The following is a 23,270-nucleotide window of genomic DNA, read 5'->3' as shown; positions in this document are numbered from 1 at the left end:
GAAGCAAAATCAGGAATAAGACATTATCAGTGACGAGCACACTTTGTGAATAACATCCCAGGCAGAGCGAGCTGCCAGTGCAAACGCCCTAAAGCAGGAAGGAACTTGGCTGGTTTAATGCATGGGGACACCAAACAAGTTGGGAGTCAGAGAAGTAGATCAGACCATATAAGGCCCCACAGATGGGACAAGGAGCTGGATTTCTTTCTAAGTACAATGAGAAGACACTGGGTTGTTTCCAACCAGGGAGTGATATATTCATGTCAGCTTCTGGAAGGGAATGGGCTGCAAATGAGTAAGAGGTGAGTACAGCTAGGAAGGTTTTGCAGTAATACAGGCAGGAGACATTGGTGGCTTGGACAAAGGAGGTGGCAGTGGCAATGGGGAGAACTGGTTGGATGGAGGAGATATTTCGGATGTAGAACTGAGACCAACCAAATATACACAATCATAGGTGGACTCGGCCACCCCCAAGATTATTTGCTTTCTTTTACAATCTGTATTATTTTCATGTCCTTATATTAAAACTGAAGGCAAAAAAAATGGGCAATGATACAATTTCAGGTACAATATCTGAGATTTGGAGGAAAATATTAGATGACGAGACCATCAGATCTCCCATCAACGGCCTGAGAAGAAGGCATGCAGGCATTCCTGAACTACCTCAGGTATTTGTAACTCAGCTATGAAATATCAAGGCTTGGCAGCTGGTGGGAGGTATTTCATGGGAGGTCTGTGAACTGATGGGAAGTAAAGGGCTTCAAAAAAGTATTGCTCGGTTGCTGGAAAGAACCACAGACATAGGGGAAGGAGAAATTAATCAGTTGCCCTTGAGGAGCAGGAAAAATGATGACCAGGACAGGAATGGGTTAAAATTCCTCCACGCATATTGTGAGAAAGGGGCACCTTTTCACCCTCAACTAGCAAACAGATGGGCTAACTAAATGCAAGGTGCCATTACATCTTTGAGCACTCATTGACAATGTCATCTTGGAGGCAGGTGACATGAGTCTCAATGATGGTAAGTTGGCTTGACCCAAGTCACACAATCAATAAGTGACAAAACTGGAGTCAAACCCCGACTGCTGGCATCAGGCCACTGTTCTTTCCACAACTCATATAATTCCAGCAATGTGGATTCTCCAGATCTCCTTCCCAAATACTCATGAGAAAGTAGATTTCTTCCTGGGCCTATAGTTCTTGGTCACAAAGAGCCCCTCTCCTGAAGGCAAGCATAGCTCCCTGGAAGAATGCGCTCATCTCTGCCTTTTCTAGAACTCAGCATTTTAAGTATATCTCTTTGCCAGGGACTGTTGAGGTCAGAAGGGTGGGATGGGGGAATGATGAGGGGAACAATTTAAAGAAAACAACAGCAAAAGAGTTTTAATATGTGGTGGTAAGGGGGGCGGGGAGCAAAGTAAAAAGCAAATCACAAACAGGAAAATATTTGCAACCTATATCACAATAAAGTTAACATCTCAAGTATATTAAAAATTTTTATAAATAGAGAAAGAAAACCCAACAATTCTGTACAAAAGAGAACAAGAGATACATGAGTTCACAGAAAAAGAAACACAATGACTCTTAAGTGTATAAAAAAGTGCTCACTCTTACTAACAAATGAAAAATGAAAAGTAAAATTATATCTAAATAAAAGTGAAAAGTAAAACTACAGCTAAATAGAATTTCACACCTATTATGTTCACAGCTAAATAAAATTTCATGCCTATGCAGTTTGACTATATATGTATACACACACTCACACACATGTACATATAGTCACTGAAGCTCTGTTTATAATAGCAAAAAACTAGAAACAAATGTCCATCAGTATGTGGTTATAAAAAGGAATAAAATATATCATATATAGCTATCGAATGATTATTAGAAAATATTGTTAATTTTTGAAATGCAAGAAGCAGAAAAGCATGGAGAATGTGTTACCTTCTATTTAAGAAAGGAACATGTGTGTAAGCAAATTTTCTTACTATTAAAGGTGCCACATAGGGACAGGGAAAGAACAGCATGGAGGGTCGGGGCAAAAGCTAGACTTCTCTGAAGATATCTTTTTTTCAGACACACCTCTGGAACTATACAAATGTTTTACCAAATTGTATTAAAAATTTAAGTCAGAATAAGAAAAACTACTTCAAAATTGAAAACTAAATGAAACAAAGAACCTAACTGTAAAATACAATATCATCATGGGAAATCATCAGGTGACTTTAAAATACAATAATCTGACCATGAGTCTTGAATGGATATATTCTAAGGTCAAAAAGAATAACAAAGAAATATTTCATTTGAGCACTTATATTGTCACTACCAACTCATACTGTATTTGTTCTTTAAAATATGTTTTCCCTAGAGCTGTCTGTAGAAGAAACCAGTGCAAAATGACTAAGTCAATACAAAGAGCACCCCCATGTTGAGACTCTGGTCTCAAAATATTTTCTCTCAAGATAGGAAGCATTTGCTCCTTGGAGAAATGGCTGATTGCAGATCTAGCACAGAAAATGTACGAGATGAGCCAGAGACAAGCAGGAAAGTGTGAGTCACCAAGACTTCTGGGATCACATCAAAAGGACTCAGAAGCCAGCTTAAAGGAATTTCCACTGGCCAAAGATGGAGCAATTTGAGCATAAAAAGAATAATATCTGTCATTGATTGAAATGCACCAATCATGTTAAAATGCATGTGTTTATAAGGATATTCTTTTTTAAAATTTGTCATTGCTATGGTTTGGATGTCTGTATCCCCCCAAAATTCATATATTGAAATCCTAATGCCCAAGGTGATGGTATTAGAAGGTGGGTTCTTTGGGAGGTGCTTAAGACATAAGGACCAGAGCCCTCATGAATGGAATTAGTGTTCTCATAAAAGAGACTCCACAGAGCTCACTAGTCCCTTCCACCATGTGAGGGCACAAAAAGAAGTCTGAGACCCAAAAGACGGCCTGCAACTGACCACACTGGCACCCTGATCTCAGGCTTCCAGCCTCTGGAACTGTGAGAAATAAATTTATGTTGTTTGTAAACCTCCCAGTCTGTCATTATTTTGGTATAGCAGCCCAAAAGGACCAAGACAGTCAACTCTGGGAGATGCTAGGAAATTTATTCATTATTGAAAACTGGAAAATAAAGAGGAGAAAAATCAAATATTTGCCCTCCCTTTCCTTTATGAATTCTACCTTGGGGAAAATTTTAAAGAAGAAGAAGAAGAGAGAGGAATAAATGTTCTTCTTTTCTGAAGAATTCCAGGTAAAAAATGAAGAAGATAGAACATCACTGCTTTGCAACCTTTAATAAAATGATGGATCTGGGCAATGATTATCAATGGCCAATTAAGCTATTGGGTGATAAGCTAATGGAAAACTTTATAAAAGCGTGGAGTTGACCTAAACCCACTAATAAATTTTAACATCACAAAAAGAGATACAAGCAGATGTTAAATACCTCCTGATAGAAGTACTCAACACTGGTATGAGATTTAGATATAAAGGGAAATCTAAAAGAATCAGCAAGCCATTGGAGACTGGCTCATCAAATGTTATCTATATTCCAGCTAACCCACATATTATAGACTTCCAGTCCTCTGATAGCTTTCATGACCCTATATAGCAGAAAAAGATGATCAAGCAGATTTTTATATTAGAAATGCAAGGATGGTTCAATAGTAGAGAACAGTCTTTTCAACTGATACAAGTAAAAAATTTTATAAAATTTAATACTCATTCATGACAAAATCTTAGAAAGCTAAAAATAGAAGGAAAACTTTTTAACCTGATAAAAAGTGATTTCTAAAAACATACAATAAAATTCATACTTAATTGTAAAATACTAGAAACATTGTTTTTAAAGTCAGGAAAAAGGCAAATATACCCTATATAATCACTTTTATTCCATTGTTCTGAAGGTCTTACTTCATGAAGTAGGCCAAGAAATGGAAATAAGAGTTAAAGATTAGAAATAAAAAGAAAATATTGCTTTTATATACAAATTACATATCATCCTAAGAATTACATAGGAAAATGAAACTACTAGAACTAAAAGGATAATTTAGCAATACCTGGATAAAAATAAAAATAAATAACTGTTACAAACTAGCATTAACCAATTGGAAAATATTGTAGAAAAAAATCAAAGTACTCAATTAAGGAGTGAAACTACCAAAATGTACATGATTTGTGGGGGAAATATAACAAAAATCATTGAAAGATATAAAATTCATAAGTGGGGAAATACACTACATTTATAAATGAGAAAATTAATACCATTAAAATTCAGTCTTTTCAAATTAATCTATAAATTCAATACAGTTACAATTAAAATCCCATAGAATTGACAAACAGATTCTAAAATTCATATTGAAGGAGAAAGCCAAGAACTGCAAAGACAATTGTAAAGAATAATGAGAGGAAACTGTTGCACAATATACACTGCTATGTAATAAACCACTCAAATCTAAGTTGTTTGAAACAATTTGTTTTGTTCACAAATCTATAATTTGGGCAGATCTTGGTGGAAACCTCTCACCTCTGCACCAAAAAGTATCAGCAAGGGACATGGGAAATACTGCTCGGGGCTGGAGTCATCTGAAGGCTCATTCAGTCACCTGTATGGCAAGTGATGCTGACTGGGGGCAGGGACCTAGGTTGGGCTGTTGACTGCAACACCTATAGTTGGCCCCTCCACATGGTGGCTTGGCTTCCTTAGAGTATGGCAGCTGGTTCCAAAATAGTATCCTAAGAGAGCCAGGTAGAAGCTGAATCATATTTTATGTTCTAGCCTTACAAGTCACACATCACTTCCACCACTTTCTATTAGATAGAAATAGTCAGTAAAGCCTTTCCAGAATCAAGGGGTGGGAAATTAAACCTCTTAATGGCAGAATAGTTAGAGAATTTACAGATAAGTTTTAAAACCACCATGGGCATATCCCCACAGATATGATATTTAAACTACAGCAATTAAGAATGACTAGGGATAGATAGACAAAACATGGGATGGGATGGGATGGGATGGGATGGGATGGGATGGGATGGGATGGGATGGAGAACCAAGAAGCAGTCACATACACATGGATACTTGATATAACAAGAGTTGACATTACTAATTGGATGATTTTTTTTCTTGTCCATTATGGTTTATTACAGGATATTGAATACAGTTCCCTGTGCTACACAATAGGACATTGTTGTTTATTTTACATATAGTAGTTTGTATCTGCTAATCCCAAATTCCTCTAATTTATCCCTCTCCCACCCCTTTTCCCCTTTGTTTTCTATGTTGGACTATTTATTAAAATGTGCTGCTACAGAAATAGAGTCACAGACGTAGAGAACTGACATACGGATACCAAGGGGGAAATGCAGGGGTGGGAGGAACTGGGAGATTGGAATTGACACATATACATTATTGATACTATGTATAAAATAGATAACTAACGAGAACATATTGTACAGCACAGGGAACTCTACTTAATGCTGTGTAGAGACCCAAATGGGAAGGAAGTCCAAACCTGAGGGGATATATATATATGTATGGCTGATTCATTTTGCTGTACAGTAGAAACTAACACAAAACTGTAAAGCAACTATATTTCAATAAAAATTAATTTTAAAACTTTAAAAAATGTGCTGCTACAAATTACATTTATATAGGAAGAAAAATCAAATTAAAGCGTTACTTTATACAACAGAAAAAAAAATTCTAGTTGAAATAAATGTATAAAGCCTAAGGAAAAAAATCAAAACTTTAACAAGAAGGAAACATAAAGTAACATATTTATCACAATGATATGGAATTATTTCTTAAATAAGAGATCTAAAAGCACCAACCATAAAGAAGCAGACTGAGAATTCTGACTAAAAGTAAATTTTCAGTTTCAATATAACAAAAGACACCATAAAAATCTGAAAGACAGGCCCTAAGCTGGGATCATGCCTTTAACTCACAATTGGTTAGCATCAGAATGTATAAAGAATGTTTAATACTCAATAAGGAAAAGACAAAACTCAACAGAAAAATCAGCAAAAGCTACAAGCATTCAATTCATTAAAAAGGAATTATGAATGATGAAAAAGTACATAAAAAGCTCCTCAACTTTTCCATTTATCACAGAGATGTAGTTGAAACTACTATAAAATCCCATTTTTCACTCAAAGACTGGCACTTCTTTTAAAATAATAATATCAAATGTTGGAGGGACCTCGCACACGCTGCTGGTAAATGTATATTTTGGCAATTTGACAGCGCCTAGTAATGTTAAAAACACCCAAACCTTGCCAATCCAGTAAACCCCACTTCTCTTAGGTACATACTTCAGAGAAATGCTCACACACATATATAAGAAGAAATTAGCAAATATGTTAATGGTTTGTGAGAGCAAAATTAGTAAATATATAAATAAGAGAAAAACACCTAAGTGTTCATCAGGAAAGAAAGAGATAAATTATGTCATATTCAAAGAATGAAAAATTCAACATCTAAAATGAAAGAACTTGATTTATAAGTATGCTGAATTTTAAAAGCAAATTGCAGAAGGATAAGCACTGCATAATGTACCACTAATGCGTTTCACTACCCTGTATTATCTACTGATACATGCTCATGTAATAAATGTATAAAACTATGGAAGTGAAGGATATTCGCCAAGATATTAGTTTTCTCTGGGAAGAGGGGCTGGGAAGCGAGGCTAGTGAGGGGTACAAAGGAGTCTTCAACAATATCTGTCACATTTTATGTAATAATAGTAATTATAAAAATAAAAATCTGAAGCAAAAACAATATATTAAACTTTATTTTTAATTAATGGACAGGAGTAATTGTTATATTACTGTTATAATTAACTCATTTATATTAAACACGTTAAGTGCCAATAAATTTAGCTGTTACACTCTTGTAGGCAAGTGTAAGAAACTCTAGTCAACCAGATTAGATAAAAATGGAATCTTTTGACTCACAGAATCCCAGGACAGTTTGAAAGAGCAAGCCAAGCTTTTAAAATTCAAAATTTGTCCTGGGAAGGACAAATTTGCAACAGGTTTTAAAAATAAACTTGAACCAAGAAACAGGAATGGCACCAGGATGCTCTCAACCACTCTGGTGCCTGCATCTTTCTGCACATGATACTACCACGATTACTGCAACGGCTGCTACTATTTCCACTGCCACTACCAGCAGCAGTGAACATTTACATAGTGCTTACCGTGTGCACATTAATGATCCAAGCACTTTACATTTATGAGCTGATTTGATCCACAGCACAATACCATTTTATGGATGAAGAAACTGAGGCACAGAAAGGTGAAATGACTTGCCCATGTCACACAGGAGATAAAGAGTAAGAGAAGGAATTAAACCTAAGCAGGCATATTTATTCCTGATCACTAGAAACTGATTTTCACCACCTTGTAGAAATATGAGTACTGACTATTTAAAGTAATTTTTTTTTCATCTCATACCTTCCACTAGTGGAGAAAGACAGATGCTCTTTCTGGCCCCACATTTAAAAATTCAAGGGAAGGGCTGTGACTAGCCCATCTTGGGTCAGGTGCTCCTCCCAGACCAATCATCGGTGGCCTCTAGGGGTCAGGAGCATAAGAATTATGGAGCAAAATGGAAGTTTCTAGGAAACCACAAAGTTGGAGAAGGAATAGAAATTTCCAGAAAAAAATGAAGGCTAAGTTTCCAAAGGCAGTGGGGAAAAGCAAGGATGAGGGGCTGAGCACACAAACATTAGATGCCTACCACATTTTAGCATGGTATTAAATATGGTGTTCATTGTTTTTTATACTTTTCTGTTTTATCTAAAATATGTACAGTGAGCATGTATTGTTTTATAACTTTAAAAAATTAACTTCTTTCAGTGGCTTCCCCTCCTCCAAATTCTTCTTCACTTGTTCTCCTTTCTCTCCCTGGAAACAGATTCAGGCACACTGTGTTGGTAGATGAATGGAGTCAATGTCTCCTACTCAGTCTCTGAATTCCTCCTGAAAAGTTGAAAATGCTCTTTGTAAACACTCCCATAGTGAAGAAATTAGGAAAGTTATGTAAAGGTCATGATTAAAAGTTGTTTGAAATGATTAATTGAATGTTTTATTTTCTTTATTTTGGAATCAGAACAGAAGGAAACTGTGTTGTAGACAAACAGACCTAGGTTCAAATCTTGGCTCTGACATTAACAGGGAAATAATTTTGAACATTTCTTAATCTTCCTTATCTCAAGTTCACCATTTTTAAAATGAAGTAAATAGTAAAAACCTCAAAGGATTAGGGGTGGGATGGGATCTATAAGGGAAAACATCAAAATGTAACCATTTGGTCCAGGTGGTAATCACAGATTTGTATGAGAACTTGTTAGTTGTCCAGAAGAGCATCAATGGTCTTCCAGAAATTTGTCATGTAATTGCAGCTGTGTTTATAGGCTATTTGTTTCTCTTTATTCTAGGGGAGGGGTTAGTTCCCTTTAGATGTGTGCTCTGGCAGGGAATATTGCCCCTGGAGAAGGAAACTTTCCATGGTATCTTCACCTAGCATTTTTGCTAGAAAATAAATATTTTTAATGGCATGTTTCTGCTAAAGAATATTCTCCTAGTTGTCTGAAAGTGGGGACCAAGCAAGAGGCTCATGTTACCCTTCTCAGCTAGGATTCAATCCAACGGCATTAATAATGAGCTGTCTTTAACACTAATTTCTCTCTGCCACATCAGAGAAGCAGACCAGATAGAAAGCTGCCTCTCAAGAGAGTATTCAGGAAGAGCATATTAGGTGCCGGGCTCCAGTATGAATTATTCATTCATATGGTGGCCAAGGAGGAAAAAGAGAAGAGCATCCCTGGGAGGGAAACAGATCCCAAGCTAGAAGGATCCTTAACAACAAGAAAGGCAAGATGAGAACCCAAGTTGAATGTTGGATTCATCTGCAGGGCACGTTCACCTTTCAGACAGAGGGAGAAACAGTCATTTCAAAGGCAACAGAAATTCAGGATTGGACTTAATCCCAAAACTGAGTTTCAGAGCAATTGTGCTGATGTGGTGTGGAGGGCCAATGAAAGTGAAGGAAGATGAGATGTAGAAGGTGATGTGGTCATGAAGATGATGAGACCCTGAACTTGGGGACTGCAGGTAAGGATGGAGGGAAGTGAACCAACTCAAGAGACGTCTAAGAGGCTGAATTAGTAGGGCTTGGTGGTCATTTGGATGTATGGAGAGAAGAAGAGGAACATGTCAGAAAGTAGTCCCCAGTCACAGGCTGGAGCAATTGAAAAGGTATTTCTGGACATAGTGGCAAGTTCCAGGGAGTGAGGAGTCCCACAGATAGCTCTAAACACTTAAAACAAGTATTCTTACCCCATGTCAATGAAATTTCCCACAGTAAATCAATATATTGACTCTTGATTATATAATACTCTTTTATGAATTTGGCCAACTTAAGGCATGCCCACAAATTCCAGATAAATTCATAAAGCTAAAGTGGGGGGATGGGATAGCTGGAATTACAGGAAGCTCATCCTTGTGCTGCCCCCTTTCTAGATTTGACTGAGCTGTCAGCACATCTTCTCCTCCATCTCTCCATTTAACGTCAACAGGGAGCTGAGAGTTTAAGTCCCATAAAATTACCATAAGGGGAGTGAAAAATAAGATGCTAAGAGACTCCAAAGAAAGGAGAAGCTGTCCGCATGGGGAGGACAGGGGATTTGACCTGGGGGCCAAACGTAGGATTTGAAGTTGAAGAGAAGTGGCACCTATTTGATTTTAGAAGAAGATGCTGGAGGGCATCAAATGGTGACAAATATGAAATATTGGGTTGGCCAAAAACTTCATTCAGGTTTTTCCATAACATCTATGGAAAAACACGAAACTTTTGGTTACCCAACAAAAATGAGAAAGTCTAAGTGCACAGCATCTGGCATACAGTAGGCACTCATTAAGAGAGTGTTTGATCTGGGTCTAAATCTTAGCAATTTTCAAGTCACAAGTATCACTCTCCCCCTTTGCTTATTTATGTAGCTGAACTCTCAGATCATACTCTTAGAGCTAACAAGATCATATTTTATCAGCACTGGCTTTTTGCCTTATATTGGGATTCATTTTTCTTTCTAATCCAGTAGCTCTTATTTGGAGAAGAAGGAATTAAAAGACCACTCTGCAGTGGGAGGAAATTTTAAAGTTGCTCTTGAGCTGGGTAGATTTGTCCCAGAATGGGGCAAAGAAGAGTGGCAAGAAAAGGAATGAAGACTATCACATCTGGGGACTGCTCAGTTCTTTCTGAAAGAAAATCCTCCTGGCAGTGTCCAGCACGTAACAAATAAAAACTCTGTAAATTATTGTCGAATGAATACAGAACTAAATAATACCCAATCATTTTAATAATAATAATAGCTAATATTTGTAAAGGACTTACCCTATGGTAGTGACTGCACACAGTGGCTTCCATTCATCAATTCCTTTTGATTTTTCTCTCTTTATAAATGAGAATTAAGGTAACTTTCCTAACATCACACAGCTAATGAGAGATGAAACCAGGACACAAACCTATCATTGTATTTATTTTAGTCCCACACTAATCCTATTGCTACATCATGTTTTGTCCCAAATATTTATTCAACAGGTATTTATTGAGCACTTATTGTATGCCAGGCATATACTAGATATTGGAGATAGACTGGTGAATTAGATTGACTCAACCCCCTTCATGAATCTTAAAGTGGAGGAAAGAAATAAAGAGGCAAGGAAATGCTAAATATATCTGCAACCAGTTATTTCAGCAGTTAATAAATTCTTAGAGCAACAGCAAGCAGTGGAGGGCTACTTTTAATAGGATGGTAGGGAAAGGCATCTCTCAAGTGGTAACATTTAAAATAAGACCTGAAAGTTAAAAAGCTTGTGAGGCAAAGCAACAGGGAAAAAAAGTCATTTTTTAAATCCTCTATGGAAAACAACAAAATGGTGAGCATTTCTATGGTAATTTTTAATTTCCCAAGCATTTCTGCATGCATTCTTTTTTTTTTTCACCTCACTGAGACAGGCCTTTGGAAACTGTTCCACTTAGGGGTCCTTTCCACAAAATGTGCCCAGTTACTTGTTCACATTCCCTGTCACCATTCTGTTACACTGGTTAATAATTGCAGGTCATCAGCAGGGCTGGCGTAAAGGTCAACCACCTCTGAGAAAATGAAAAATCCTACAATTATCTAAGAATCAGTGAAGAGTGATACCCAGAGCCAGGGTGAGAAGTAGCAAAGAAATCAAAGGAAAAGTTTGCCAACCATCATCCCAAAGGCAACTGGTTGCTCTTTAGGGAAAGCCCAACTTGGCCTGCTTAATGAGCCTTGAAACTTCAAGCAAACAAATTCAGAGTCCATAGTAGAGGCAAACACAGGGCAACAAAGGGGATCATTAAACACACAGATTGGATGTGACCCTCTCTCCACTGTGAAGGAGCCTGGCAACCCTGGTGAGCCATCCTGGGGAGATACAGTTAGGATGGTCTGGGAAACGGCGTCTCCCAGAGGAGAGCTGCCCAAACCTCCCTGCTTGTTCTTTCCCCATTCAATGCCCAAATCTCTCATCCTTCACCCCACACTGGACCAACAGGACAGCTTCACTAAGAAGACTCAGAGGTTACCAGCGTATGAGATGTGAACTGCAGCTATTACCAGGGCAGGGATTGCTAATCCAGCATGGCATCCTTCCCTCTGAGCCTGCAAGCAACCTCAGAATCCCTCTCAACACAAACCTAGAGGCAGCTACTACTATGCACTAAGGATTCAGACACAGTAAGAAGTCTATGTGGCATTCGCGCATTCTAAACCATTGTAATGTCACCATCTCGAAGGCTGCATAACCACGTAGCTCTCCATATGGGCTGATGCATCTGATATTATCCAGTATAGTATGAACTGCCATTCAGTGAGCCGACTACACACCAGAGTGCTCTGTGAATTCTCTATGGACTCTGTACTAACTCGCCCACATGCAACTCCAGGAGGTAGGAGATAATATTAGCCCCCTTTTACAGTTGAGGGAAGCAAGGCTCAAAGAAATTAAGTAACTGACAAAGACATGAAGCTGGTAAGTAACTGAGCTAGCACACAAACCTGGAGTTTGACTTAGGGCACTTTGGAGTATGCACATCACGGTTAACTATTTTAAGTGAACGACATGGGGCATGTGAGAATGAAAATTTCTTCAGGTTCTACCAAACATGGACCAAATACCAGTAACTGGCCCTTCATGAGACACATTCACATTTCCAAACTCACAGCAGCAACGAGATCCCCAACAACTATTGAGGTGGCTATCAAGGCTCCTGAGAAGGAAAGGCACTTTAAAAAAAAATCTCCAAGGTAATGAGCTGGGATTTGATCTCAGGCCTTCCAAGACCATATTAGGTCCTAACATAGAGGTATAGCTGAGTATATTCTTTCATGCCTTTATTCAAACTATAAATGGTCCCTGGCTGCCCCCTATATACCAACTCCTGTGCTGGGCAGGGGGGCGGCAATGACAAACAGCAACCCAAATGTCCACGGAGCTTACAGACTAATAGAGGATAAAGTCATAAACAAACACATAGAAAATCCCTTACTTATAGTCACCAGCTCTCAGGACCCGAGAGGAGGAAACAATGCACAGCTCTGTTTTGAAGAGCCGGGGGTGGGGGAGGTCAGCTAATTCTTCAGATGAGCCTGAAAGGACAGGTGAGTTAAACATCTCAGGGGACTCCTTGGCTGCCAAGGTTCATAGGAGTTAACGAGGCACAATGTTGCTGTAGGAGGTTGTTGAGAAGAAAGTATGAATCAGGAGGGAGATAGAGACATTCCTCGTTCCCAGTTTGGCTGGGAACTTGCACTGGAACCTGGGACCTTGCACTGGAACCTGGGACACTGGAGGCTGTGGCTGTTGAACCATCCATTCCTCACGTCCCACTCAGTTGATTCTTGGGCAAGGGAAAGAACCCCCTCCAAGATAACTATGCCGGAGCACAGGTCTGGGCACCCTAGCCCTGGCTTTTGTTCTGTCCCCTGTGCATTAGGTAAATACATTCACTGCCAGATTTTTCCACTGTATCAGACAGATGTTGTCATCTGAAGCAACAGGTAAACTGAAAACAGGTAGAGACTCATATAACTTAAAAACTGACCCAAACAATAGCATTTTTACTAGAGTCCATGGATTACTGAAGCCCTAAGAAAGACTCTCCTAGAAAAAAGTTAACTTTAGAAATACTTTGTTCTCTACCCCGAGACGGGAGGCTTACAACAGAAGTCCTCTGCAGGTTTCCCTTCTTCAGCATTGGCTGGGCCTCATAACTAGATTTCAGCATGTTCTATTTCACAACTAGAAAGTAAGTGTTTGAGAACAGAGCTGGTCATAGGCCCAAGTGAATATGACCAGTAAATCAGTGAAGAGTAAGAAATCGCAAATGTCACTTTTCCAGTTTCCTCAGCGGAGATGCCCTAGATTTACTTGAACAGTCTCACTTCCTTACAATATAAATTAATATACAAAATGTCTAACTATATACAATTTTTAATTGACTTAATGAGGGAAATTTGCACTTTTGTCCATGTTGACATAAGCAATACTGGACTTTCTATACAGCCAAGCACAACTAGAAAATGAGAGAGGATGTATGAAAGGGCTGTTTCAGACACTGAGCGACAATCATCACAGGACTTTAAACCTTGTGAGAGATAAGAAGTAAATGAGGTAAGTACTGCAATCACCCTGGGCCTTCTGCCTGGAGGCACTTTTCTGGACAATGGACGAGGGACGAGGAAACCGTAAGCACCTGTGGTGGTATCACTGAGCTGAGGAAACAGAGATCAGAGCTCAGGAAGGCGGGGGATTTTCAAGGCAAAGTATAGGAGGGTACTCGTGACTAGGACATCTCACCTTTTCAGGTTTCTGGTTGTTCATCTCTAGAATGTGAATATTTATATTTAATCCACATTGAAAGAATTAAAAGACATTGGTGACACCTATCATTTACTGAAAATTTATGGTGTACCAGGTATTGTCCAAAACCTTTATGTTTAATTTTCACAAAACCTCCCAAGGTAGGTATTATCCCACCTTATGTGACAGCTGAAGACCCAGAGAGGAGGGATGTGGTAGGCAGCCTCTAAGATGGCACCCATGATCCTGCCTCCTGGTAGTCACTCTTGGGTAACCTTTCCCCTTGGCTGTGGGCTGGACCTATTAGCACTTACGAGATTAGTTTATAAAAACACGATGCTTCCATCTTGGATGCCCATCTCACTCCCCCTGGGTTGCCCCACAGACTCCCATGTCACAGCCAGTAGCCAAGGAGGAACAGAGATGCACATGCCCACAGCCCATGAGAAAATGAATCCTTCCAACAGTCACTAGTGAACTTGGAATTGTATCTTCCCCCAGTTGAGCCTTCAGATGAGATCACAGGCCTGGCCTACAGCTAAAACAGGGGACTAAGCTAAGCTGTGCTCAGACTTCTGACCCACAGAAATTGTGAGATAATTAATGTGTGTTCTGTTAGTCACTAAGTTTGGGGGTAGTTTGTTATACAGCAATAGATAGCTAAGACTCCAAAAGTTACTTAATGTTAAGTAACTGTCCCAAAGCCACAGTAGTATAACTAATACAAAATAGCAACCAGTACAAATTAGACCCTCGATAGAGGGTAATGATTGTGATGATGATGAGGATGATGACTGGCAATCTAAATAAATGAGCCAAAAAATACTGTATCAAAGCTATCGCCAAAAGGGCTTTCTGGATGAACTCCCCAAAATGCATCCTTCTTCTTAAGAAAAAAGAAGAAAGTCAAAGTCTGCTTTCTCCACCTTCCTCTGGATGCAGAGAAATTCAGCAAAAAGAAGCACATGCCTACTCCTTCCAGACGGGGTTGGAATGCCTAACAGTGTCCATGTCTCCCCGGAGAAGGTCCTGGTGTTGGGATGAAGTAAATATGCACACCAGAGGGAATCCAAATCGCTGGGCTTTTTAAAAGCTCATATTCGTATATTTGATGTGCAACCTAATTAGACCAGAGCATCTTTAATTAAGTGTGTCAGCCCCAGTGGAAGCCGCAGAGTTCAATGCTAATAAAGCTGATAAAGGTTTTTGTTTCCCAGACTTCTTTTATTTAATGCCTCAACCATGTTAAGCCAATCTGTAACATATGGGCAGTTCTCCCACTATGGATTTATCATGTGGGTGTTTCTTTCTGTGAATTAATGCAATCAAACTTCTGCCAGTGTTAATTATTTTTCTCCAAGAAGCAAATCCCAGAATTTAGCAATAACCAGCTGCGATTTACTGCTGGCAGTGCGGCGGAAATGATGGACTTGTGCTGTCTGCCACCGCCCCAGGCAGACAGAGGTAGGCTTCTGTGCTCCAGGGTTGACCTCGGCTTTCAGTGCTTCTAGAAACAGGCAACTTGCCAGCCTCACCACCTTCCTAGGAGCATAAATCTTGTGGTTTGTAATAAGCTGCCCTTGTAGAAGTTTTGCTGGTCACTAGGAGACTACCTGCCCAGCAGACTCTCTCAGGTGGTGGACTGCATATACCGTCTGCCTGGACTACTCTGTCAGGTCTCACTGACAGAACAAAACTCCCCAAGACAGAAGCCCTGATCTGTGCACCTTTCCAGTGCTCTTCCCTGTAGCTGGAATGCTTTTCCCCACATTGGCCCATAACTAGTAATCATTCATCCTCCAGGTCTTGGCTTAAATATCACTTCTCTCTGTCCACCCCATTAAACAGAGTTCTGAGCCACAATGAAATCCTCTCTCAGCTTCCTACTGCATTCAAAGCCTTTAGCATAGGATCACAATTACCTACTTTACTTATTCATCTCTATTTATTTATCACATGCCCCCCTCCCACAGAATATTAGCTCCTCAAGATGAGGTCATGCAGCCTTATTCAGGGCTATATCCCCAGCTCCCAACACATTGTGGAAGATATAGGTGCTTAGCCAATAGCCAAGTCATGAAAGGATAATGATATCTCAAAGAGATGGCTGGATGTCTTTTCTACCCAAGTCCCGGCCTGCATCAGAAATACTACAGATTCCAAATAACTTCCAAGATTTTTTTTTTTGATAATTAATTGGGAGAGTCACCCTGCTGCCCATAATGAGACAAAAGAAAGGTCAATAATAAGACAGACTATGTAGCCACACTTTTGGCTAAATGGTGAAGTGGATCAGAATTTGGAATGAGCAAACTGGGATTTAATTCTAGCTGTGTGGCCTCGAGCAAGTCATTTACTCTCTCTGAATTTCTGTTTCCTTATTTAAAGAATGAACCCAACCATCACCAAAGAGATGTGAAAGCATAATTGGAAAATGTAACAGTTCAACAAATGTTCTTCAAATCTGAATTAGAGGAAAACCAATGTCAGGAGAGGAAAAGGTGTTGTCCTTGAAGATATCCAGGTTTAATAGTAAATAAACACCCAATTGAATTATTAAATTTGTGGTGCAGGCCCACGTGATTTTATGAAATATGGAGAGTCCACAGACCAATCCTTGACACTGCTGAAGTTACTTCACCATAGCTTCAGATGATGTTGCATAAAGAAAGTTCCTGGTTCCTGAATATCTACTTAGAAAAGAAAATAAAAAGACTAGACTTCCTTCAAATTCAGCTTATCTTTTTTACTCATTCCAGCATTGCCAAACTTCTCCCCTCAAGGCAGTCATTTCCACATCTGTAAGTCTTACCATATCTGATTAAAGGAAACCCCAGATCCCCTTAAAACAGACACCTGGAAATGCGGAAAAGAACTAGAGAAAATGCACAAAGGTGATTCTAGGGACTGTGGGTGTCTGATCAAAGTTTGCTATGCTTGTTAATGATGAGAATCTTTATCTCATGGGCAGGGAGACAACACGAAAAGCTTTTTAAATTAGTAAGTGGTGTGATCAGATTGACATTATAACAAATGTTTTCAGAGCTCATCAGAACCAGGAAACATCCATCTCAGTTTTCTGTCTCAGGAACACAAGTCTCAGGTATTAGGGATCATAATGGTTTTTACCATAAACTTTCCTATGTTGGGAGATAAGATGCACATTGGGCAGGGTTTAATCTCTGTCTGATGAAGTTAAAGTGTTACTCGGGAACTTGCCCTCCCTGAACAAAATTGTTAATAAGAACACTCATGCGTTCATCTGAACACATGATAGATAACCCTTTTTATAACAGGCTCAGACACCAGCTCTGAAGGTTTTACAGGCATTACCATGATCCTTCCAGAGGCTGCCAGTTTCCAAATTAAGCCTGATTAACAGCCAGCAGACGGCATTTAATACCCAGCCCAAACCCATAATGAGGTTGACCCCATTACACTTACCCCAAACTAGGAAGAGGAACCAAATGCCCTCTGAGAGCAGACAAACTTAGAGTGAATAAGAAAGAGTGAATATATTCTCGTTTCTATATTAGATTCCAGATGTAAGGAAAGTTGATCTTGTGACCCTTCACTCTCCTAGTGAAGCAGGTTCTTTCTACTTTAACCCCAGCTTTGAAATCTCTAAACTCAAGAGAAGTGGCATTTACTAAGCACTGTGTACATGTCAAAATCTCAGCAGTGCTTCATGGTGGCAGTGAATCACTGAAGAATTTTAGAAATATATATGTGTGTATATATATCCATATAATAATTATGTTATGTACAGCGGACACATACAATGGCTTCTGCTCTCAAAGCATACATTCCATTGCAGAAGCCAGTCTGATGGACACAACTAGTGGAAGATTCTTAGAACGAGGAATAAACTGCTCCATGGAAACATCAGATACATCTGGCAAGGGCACGTGATCGGGGCATTGCGAAAGGGGTCCCTTTCGTTGAAAACCTAAAGGGCCTCTTTGGACTGAAATTGATTAGTCCCATGAGGCTGGTCATAGGTCCAAGGACTTGTGTAATGCCTAGAAAAGGTGTCATGCAGGGTGGAATTCACCCTGAAGTTATAAATGTAGTCCGAGAACAAAGTTGAGGAAAGGAAGCTGGGAGAGCTGCTGCTTGTGGCAACTTGCAATTACTTGGGGTCCCGTTCTGAGATTCTGGGGAGAGAGACAGCGGTTACGTAAAGGGACCTAGTTAAACAAAAGAGCTAAGGTTGCTATAAGAACCCAGAGAGCCAACCAGCCCAGCTTTGGGACTTAGTAATTGAGGGCACCTGAGGAGTGTGATTCCCAATGAAAGCAAAGCAGGCACGAGGCTACTGACACACAGGGACTGGGAGATCAGCTGCCCCCATGAGCTGGGAGAAGGGATGTCACACGGGGATATGGACAAAAATGTTCTCAGAAACCACTTGATCCAGTTGAGAGTGGTTTGGGACTGGCTTTCTGGAGATTTTATCGGTGGATTCAGAAAATCACATTTCTCCAATTATTTATGCCCTGTAAAATCAACAAAGATAGACACGGAGGGAGGCAGGAAACCCTATCCTCATCCCCCTCCCTGCCATGAATGAGCTGTGTGACCATGCGTGATTCAAGTCTCCTCTCTGAGCCTTTGCTTACCCATGTATTAAATGAAGGTTGAGAAATGAAAGAAATAATAGTTTTATTACAACAGCATCTAATGAGCACCTAATAAGTTCTAAGCTCTGTACAGGGTAATATATATATTTTTAAATATTTTCATATAATATATACTTCATAAATAACCCCATGAGGTATGAATGAGTCCTTATTATCAGAAGGATTAATTATCTTTCTCTAGGTGCAAACCTTTAAGTGGTATTAGTGGGACTTGAAGCAAGGGCATCCAAAGGCCATATGCTTCAAACTGCAAACCATACAAGATTATCGTGAGAACCAGAAAATAAATAAAATTTTAAAATCATGTGTATGAAACCCTGATGCATTCTAAAAATTCAAGAATATTATTACTTTTTAAAATAATGTAAAAATAAACAGAGCTATTGTATCTCAATTTTAACACAGGCTGTTTTTCTTCCTTCTCCTAGCATCTTCCATTCTGCACTCTGGCAATATTTATCCAATGTTCAAAGTTAAAATAGAAAGATCCATCCACTTCTCAAATGCGCTTGTAATTATTATTCTATTATTCCATATGCTGTGCTCTCATAAGGCCATCTTCAATACATCTTTTCCCGGCCTCTGTGTCTGTCCTGGTTTATCTTCTCCCCACACCCTGTCTGCTCTGAACCTTATAATGAAACTAAAGGTTAAATGTTTGTAGACTCACTCAACACCCACAACATTAAAACAATTGGATGGGAAATAATCTCATCTCAACATGCTGGGGGAGATGTGCTAGACACCCATTAGAGTTAATGAGAGTTACAGCCAAAATCAAGGTGAAGGCTCTGCTCCCAAGGGCACAAAGGCAAAGAGAAGAACAGGGTAAGTTTAAATTGGAAAAACTCTGCAGCTGCATAAAGGACTCTAGGAATTGAGTTCTAGACATTGCAAAAATCGTGTATCATTGAGATCTGCCCTCCAGTCCTGGACTGAGACAAAAGTGGGATTAGCTCTTCCATTTAGTAGCTGTATAACCTTGAGAAAGTGATTAATCTCAATTGGACCTCAGTTTATTCATCTTTACAAAGAGTATAACAGAGGTTTATAACTAATCTGGTTGTAATGAATTACATGGGAGGCTAAATGATACTATGCATACAGAATGCATGATACAAAGTAAACATAAGTGATCCAAGGCTATCAGTATTATCACCATCACCATCACAATTAACAGCAACTTCAGAACTTTTGCAGAACAGAGAATGCCTTAGATACTTTTTTCTCAAGTCAAATGGTTTCCAAGAGCAAATCACTTAGGACCATGATGGCACACTTAGAGCAGACAACACAGGCAGTCACTCCATCCTCCTACACACAGTCTCAGTTCATCCTCCCAAATGCTCTGAAACACAGACATCATTCCCATTTCACAACTAGTAGAAATAGAGGCTCAGAGAAGGTAAGCTGTGTTAAAGAGGATATCATAAAAGAGGACCCTGATAAACAAGGTTTTTACAAGATTTTTACAAACTTTCACCCAGGTTAAATCTATGACCATGTATCCATGTCTTCCCGGCCTTTTGCATCTGTTCCTGTGTCATCACCACCGTCCACACATTCGATAACAGTGTTGATCATAAATGTGGGGTCATGACCCTACAAATGTAGATTTTACACCCAGTCAGTTCAGAAGGCGTTTGTGGCTTGGGCTTTCATATGGGCTACTGAGGGCCCTTGACAGGTATCGGTCAACCATCATTTGAGACCCTCAGCTGAATCAACACCTCCTGAGTAGCACCAAAGATATTCCTCTGAACCACAAATTCAGCACCATCACTTAAGTTCCAAAGAAAAACCATAGGAAAGGAAAATGTTCCATCTCTTTTAAAAGGCACCCCAACCACAACAGGAAAATATAAGATATTCTAAGATGACCAAGGGCACCCAGATAGGTCTGAAAATGGGAAAGTAGCTATGAAAGCAAGGTACTGAGGAAACCTGGGGCAAAGACAGAGGTATATTCAGCATTGAAATGCCAACTGATCTCAGACCCTTCTTGTTAGGCAGGGTCCCTAGGAAGCTTCCCTCTAATTTTGTGTAATATCCCCTTTCTATGCTTCCCTAGAACAAAGCACTCAAGACTTGAGGGCAAACCCTCCCTGCCCTCGTAGAGTGCCAAGGACAGCTGTTCCCTTGGTCCCTTTGTGGGTCTCCCATGTGGATTCCTCTTTAGGGGAGAATTCCTCATCTCTGGGGCATCAGATATAAGAGGGAAGCAGATAGTAAGCCCTACAGTTTAAAATATAGAGAATAAAAATGTCCAAACAACAATAAGAACACAGTCTAGTAGCCCCAATGCCCATGTATAAATCAAATGACAGACATCATTTGGACAGGAAGGTCTAGACACCTGCAGCCTGGGACAGTTTTCTTCTCTCCTCTGTCACCTGCCTCTCTCTCTCGCCACCATTGTTCATGGACGGGTTGCCTCTGGTTTGAAATATCACCCAAGATACACAGCATTTCACTGGAGTTGAATTTGGGTAAATAGAAACCTCAGTTATAAATGAAGAGCCAAATTACATCTAAAATGAGATGCTGGACACTTGGGGTTTGAGACATTCTCTTGCCACGTCAGTTTGAGTCTTAGATGTCGACTCCATGTTTTGAGTCAAGTCCTATTCATACATTAACTCATTTCATCCTCACTACAACACTCGGGCTGGTATTACCATTTCCAGCACACAGCTGAGGAACCTGAAAAAAGGGAGAGTTAACTGAAAGAGCTCAAGGCCAGACATTGCTTAAATAGCAGAGTTGGGATTCAAATCCAGGTCTCCTAATTTCAAATCCAAGGCTCTTTGTACCACCCACTACATTTCCTCCTCATTTTACCACCCAGATATGTCCTGTTCCGATACTAGGACAAGTTCTCATTTTCATACGTCATGATGGGCTCCACTTTGCTTTATCTCACTTTCTCTTGCTTCCCCTCTTCTATTCCCAGAAACATTCAACCTAAAAATGAAGGCGACCTCTCCTTAAATTCTCTAGTGTAAGAAAAAAAAATGGTTTTCTGTTCCTTTCTTGGATTCACTGATAAGAGTGGCGGCACGGCACAGCCTCGGATCTCAGCAGCTATTGTCCTCTGTATGTTTTATTCTTTCACATACACCTTAATTTGCCTGGGAAAGAAACAGATATCTGATATGACAATTTTATGGTTTTTTTTTTTCCTAGAGATCTGACTGTTCATTTTTTCCTTGGAAGGGCCAGAGTGTCTTTCAAAAGTTTCAGCCCTGGGTTTTTGAGAAACTTATCCGTGTGGCATGTCTGTCACTTTTCACAGTCCTCAAGCGAGTCTTGGCAATTTTCACATAATGGCATTTGTTGACAGGTTGTTAGGGCTGACAGTGAATATGTTTGAAAAACTGTCAAGCTGGTGAAAAAAAAATTAAAGAGAGAGCCTCCTTACATTTGAAACAGCATGTTAAACTGTAAGTACGTCCTCAAAATGCAGAGACCTCCACTTCTCATAAAGTTACATGCTCAACAGTGACAGCCTGAGAAGGTAGAATCCCTAAAAATTAATGTCATCTTGTCACTTCAAAGGTCATACGGCACATTACCACTAAACTCTATTTATCTGCATAAAATTGAGTTTACCTTTAATGCTCAATAACAGGTGAAAGGAGAGAGGAAGATCTGGAGATGCAGTCAGGGTGAAGCAAGGTGGTTAATTGGGCAGGCAGAACTGCCCAGGGAGTTGGCAGGGAGCCCTGAGACGTGGCATTGCAACTCTAGTCACTGGGGCCACCCTTGTGGTTGATCTTTAATCAATAGATTTTTAAGGAATGAGTTAATGGATGAGCAGTGACTGAGTCAACAAGTGGACAGAGTGGCAGTGGTAGTTACCCACCGTGTCCTGAAGCGTTCCATTTACTGGGCATATCAGAAGTCCCAGAGAAAGACCAAGAGCCAAGTACTTGGCATTTTCCCATGGCCATTAAGATGTGGTAATGACCACATCTGACTGTGAGATGCACGTTGGGAGTCATTATGTGCACAGCCCTCACCTCAACACCTTGTAAGAACGGGAGACATGTAAGAGTGTATGCTCACCCTGGAAGCCTGCAACCTGGCCAGGAACCCAAGGCAAGCACCTGAACCATGAAATCGTGATATGACAGAATGATGAAACTTGCAAAAGTTAAGCGAAGTGATGGTGTAGATGTCAAGGCTGCCTTCTCCTGGCTTGTTCAAGTCCTGCTTGCTCAGCTCTACTCACCTATAGATTTACCCCTGACCTTCTGCAGAGAAAATCCTGGCATCAATCTCATCAGTTCTTCTGGTATGAAATTCATTGTATTTAGCTTGGTGACTGTCAGCTATGGCCATCACACAGGTAAACCTAAATATCAGCTATTCCTTACTTATTTAATGGCCTCTGTCCATGGGTGACTTACGTAAGCTCTCTGAGATTCAATTTCCTCATATGGAAGATAAACTGAGGTTATATTTATTGTTGAGCTGCCCTGAAGACCAAATTTGAAACAACATTTGTATAAGCATCATGCCAAGTCTGGTACCTACCAGGTGCCCAAATGTTTTTGTTTGGAAGACATAAGTCTCTGTATGGGAAGGACATGGGGGAGATCAAGGTGATAGAGGTTTCCACCAATTTGCTTAGGGCTTCCAATGACTTCCTTTCCATTAAAGCTAACCAATCTCCTTTTTAAGAACAAGATCTCTCTCTTAGCCACTAGTGTAGTTTA

Source organism: Hippopotamus amphibius, chromosome 16, assembly GCF_030028045.1.
Source record: "Hippopotamus amphibius kiboko isolate mHipAmp2 chromosome 16, mHipAmp2.hap2, whole genome shotgun sequence".
Classification (NCBI taxonomy): domain Eukaryota; kingdom Metazoa; phylum Chordata; class Mammalia; order Artiodactyla; family Hippopotamidae; genus Hippopotamus; species Hippopotamus amphibius.
This window is presented reverse-complemented; position numbering follows the sequence as displayed.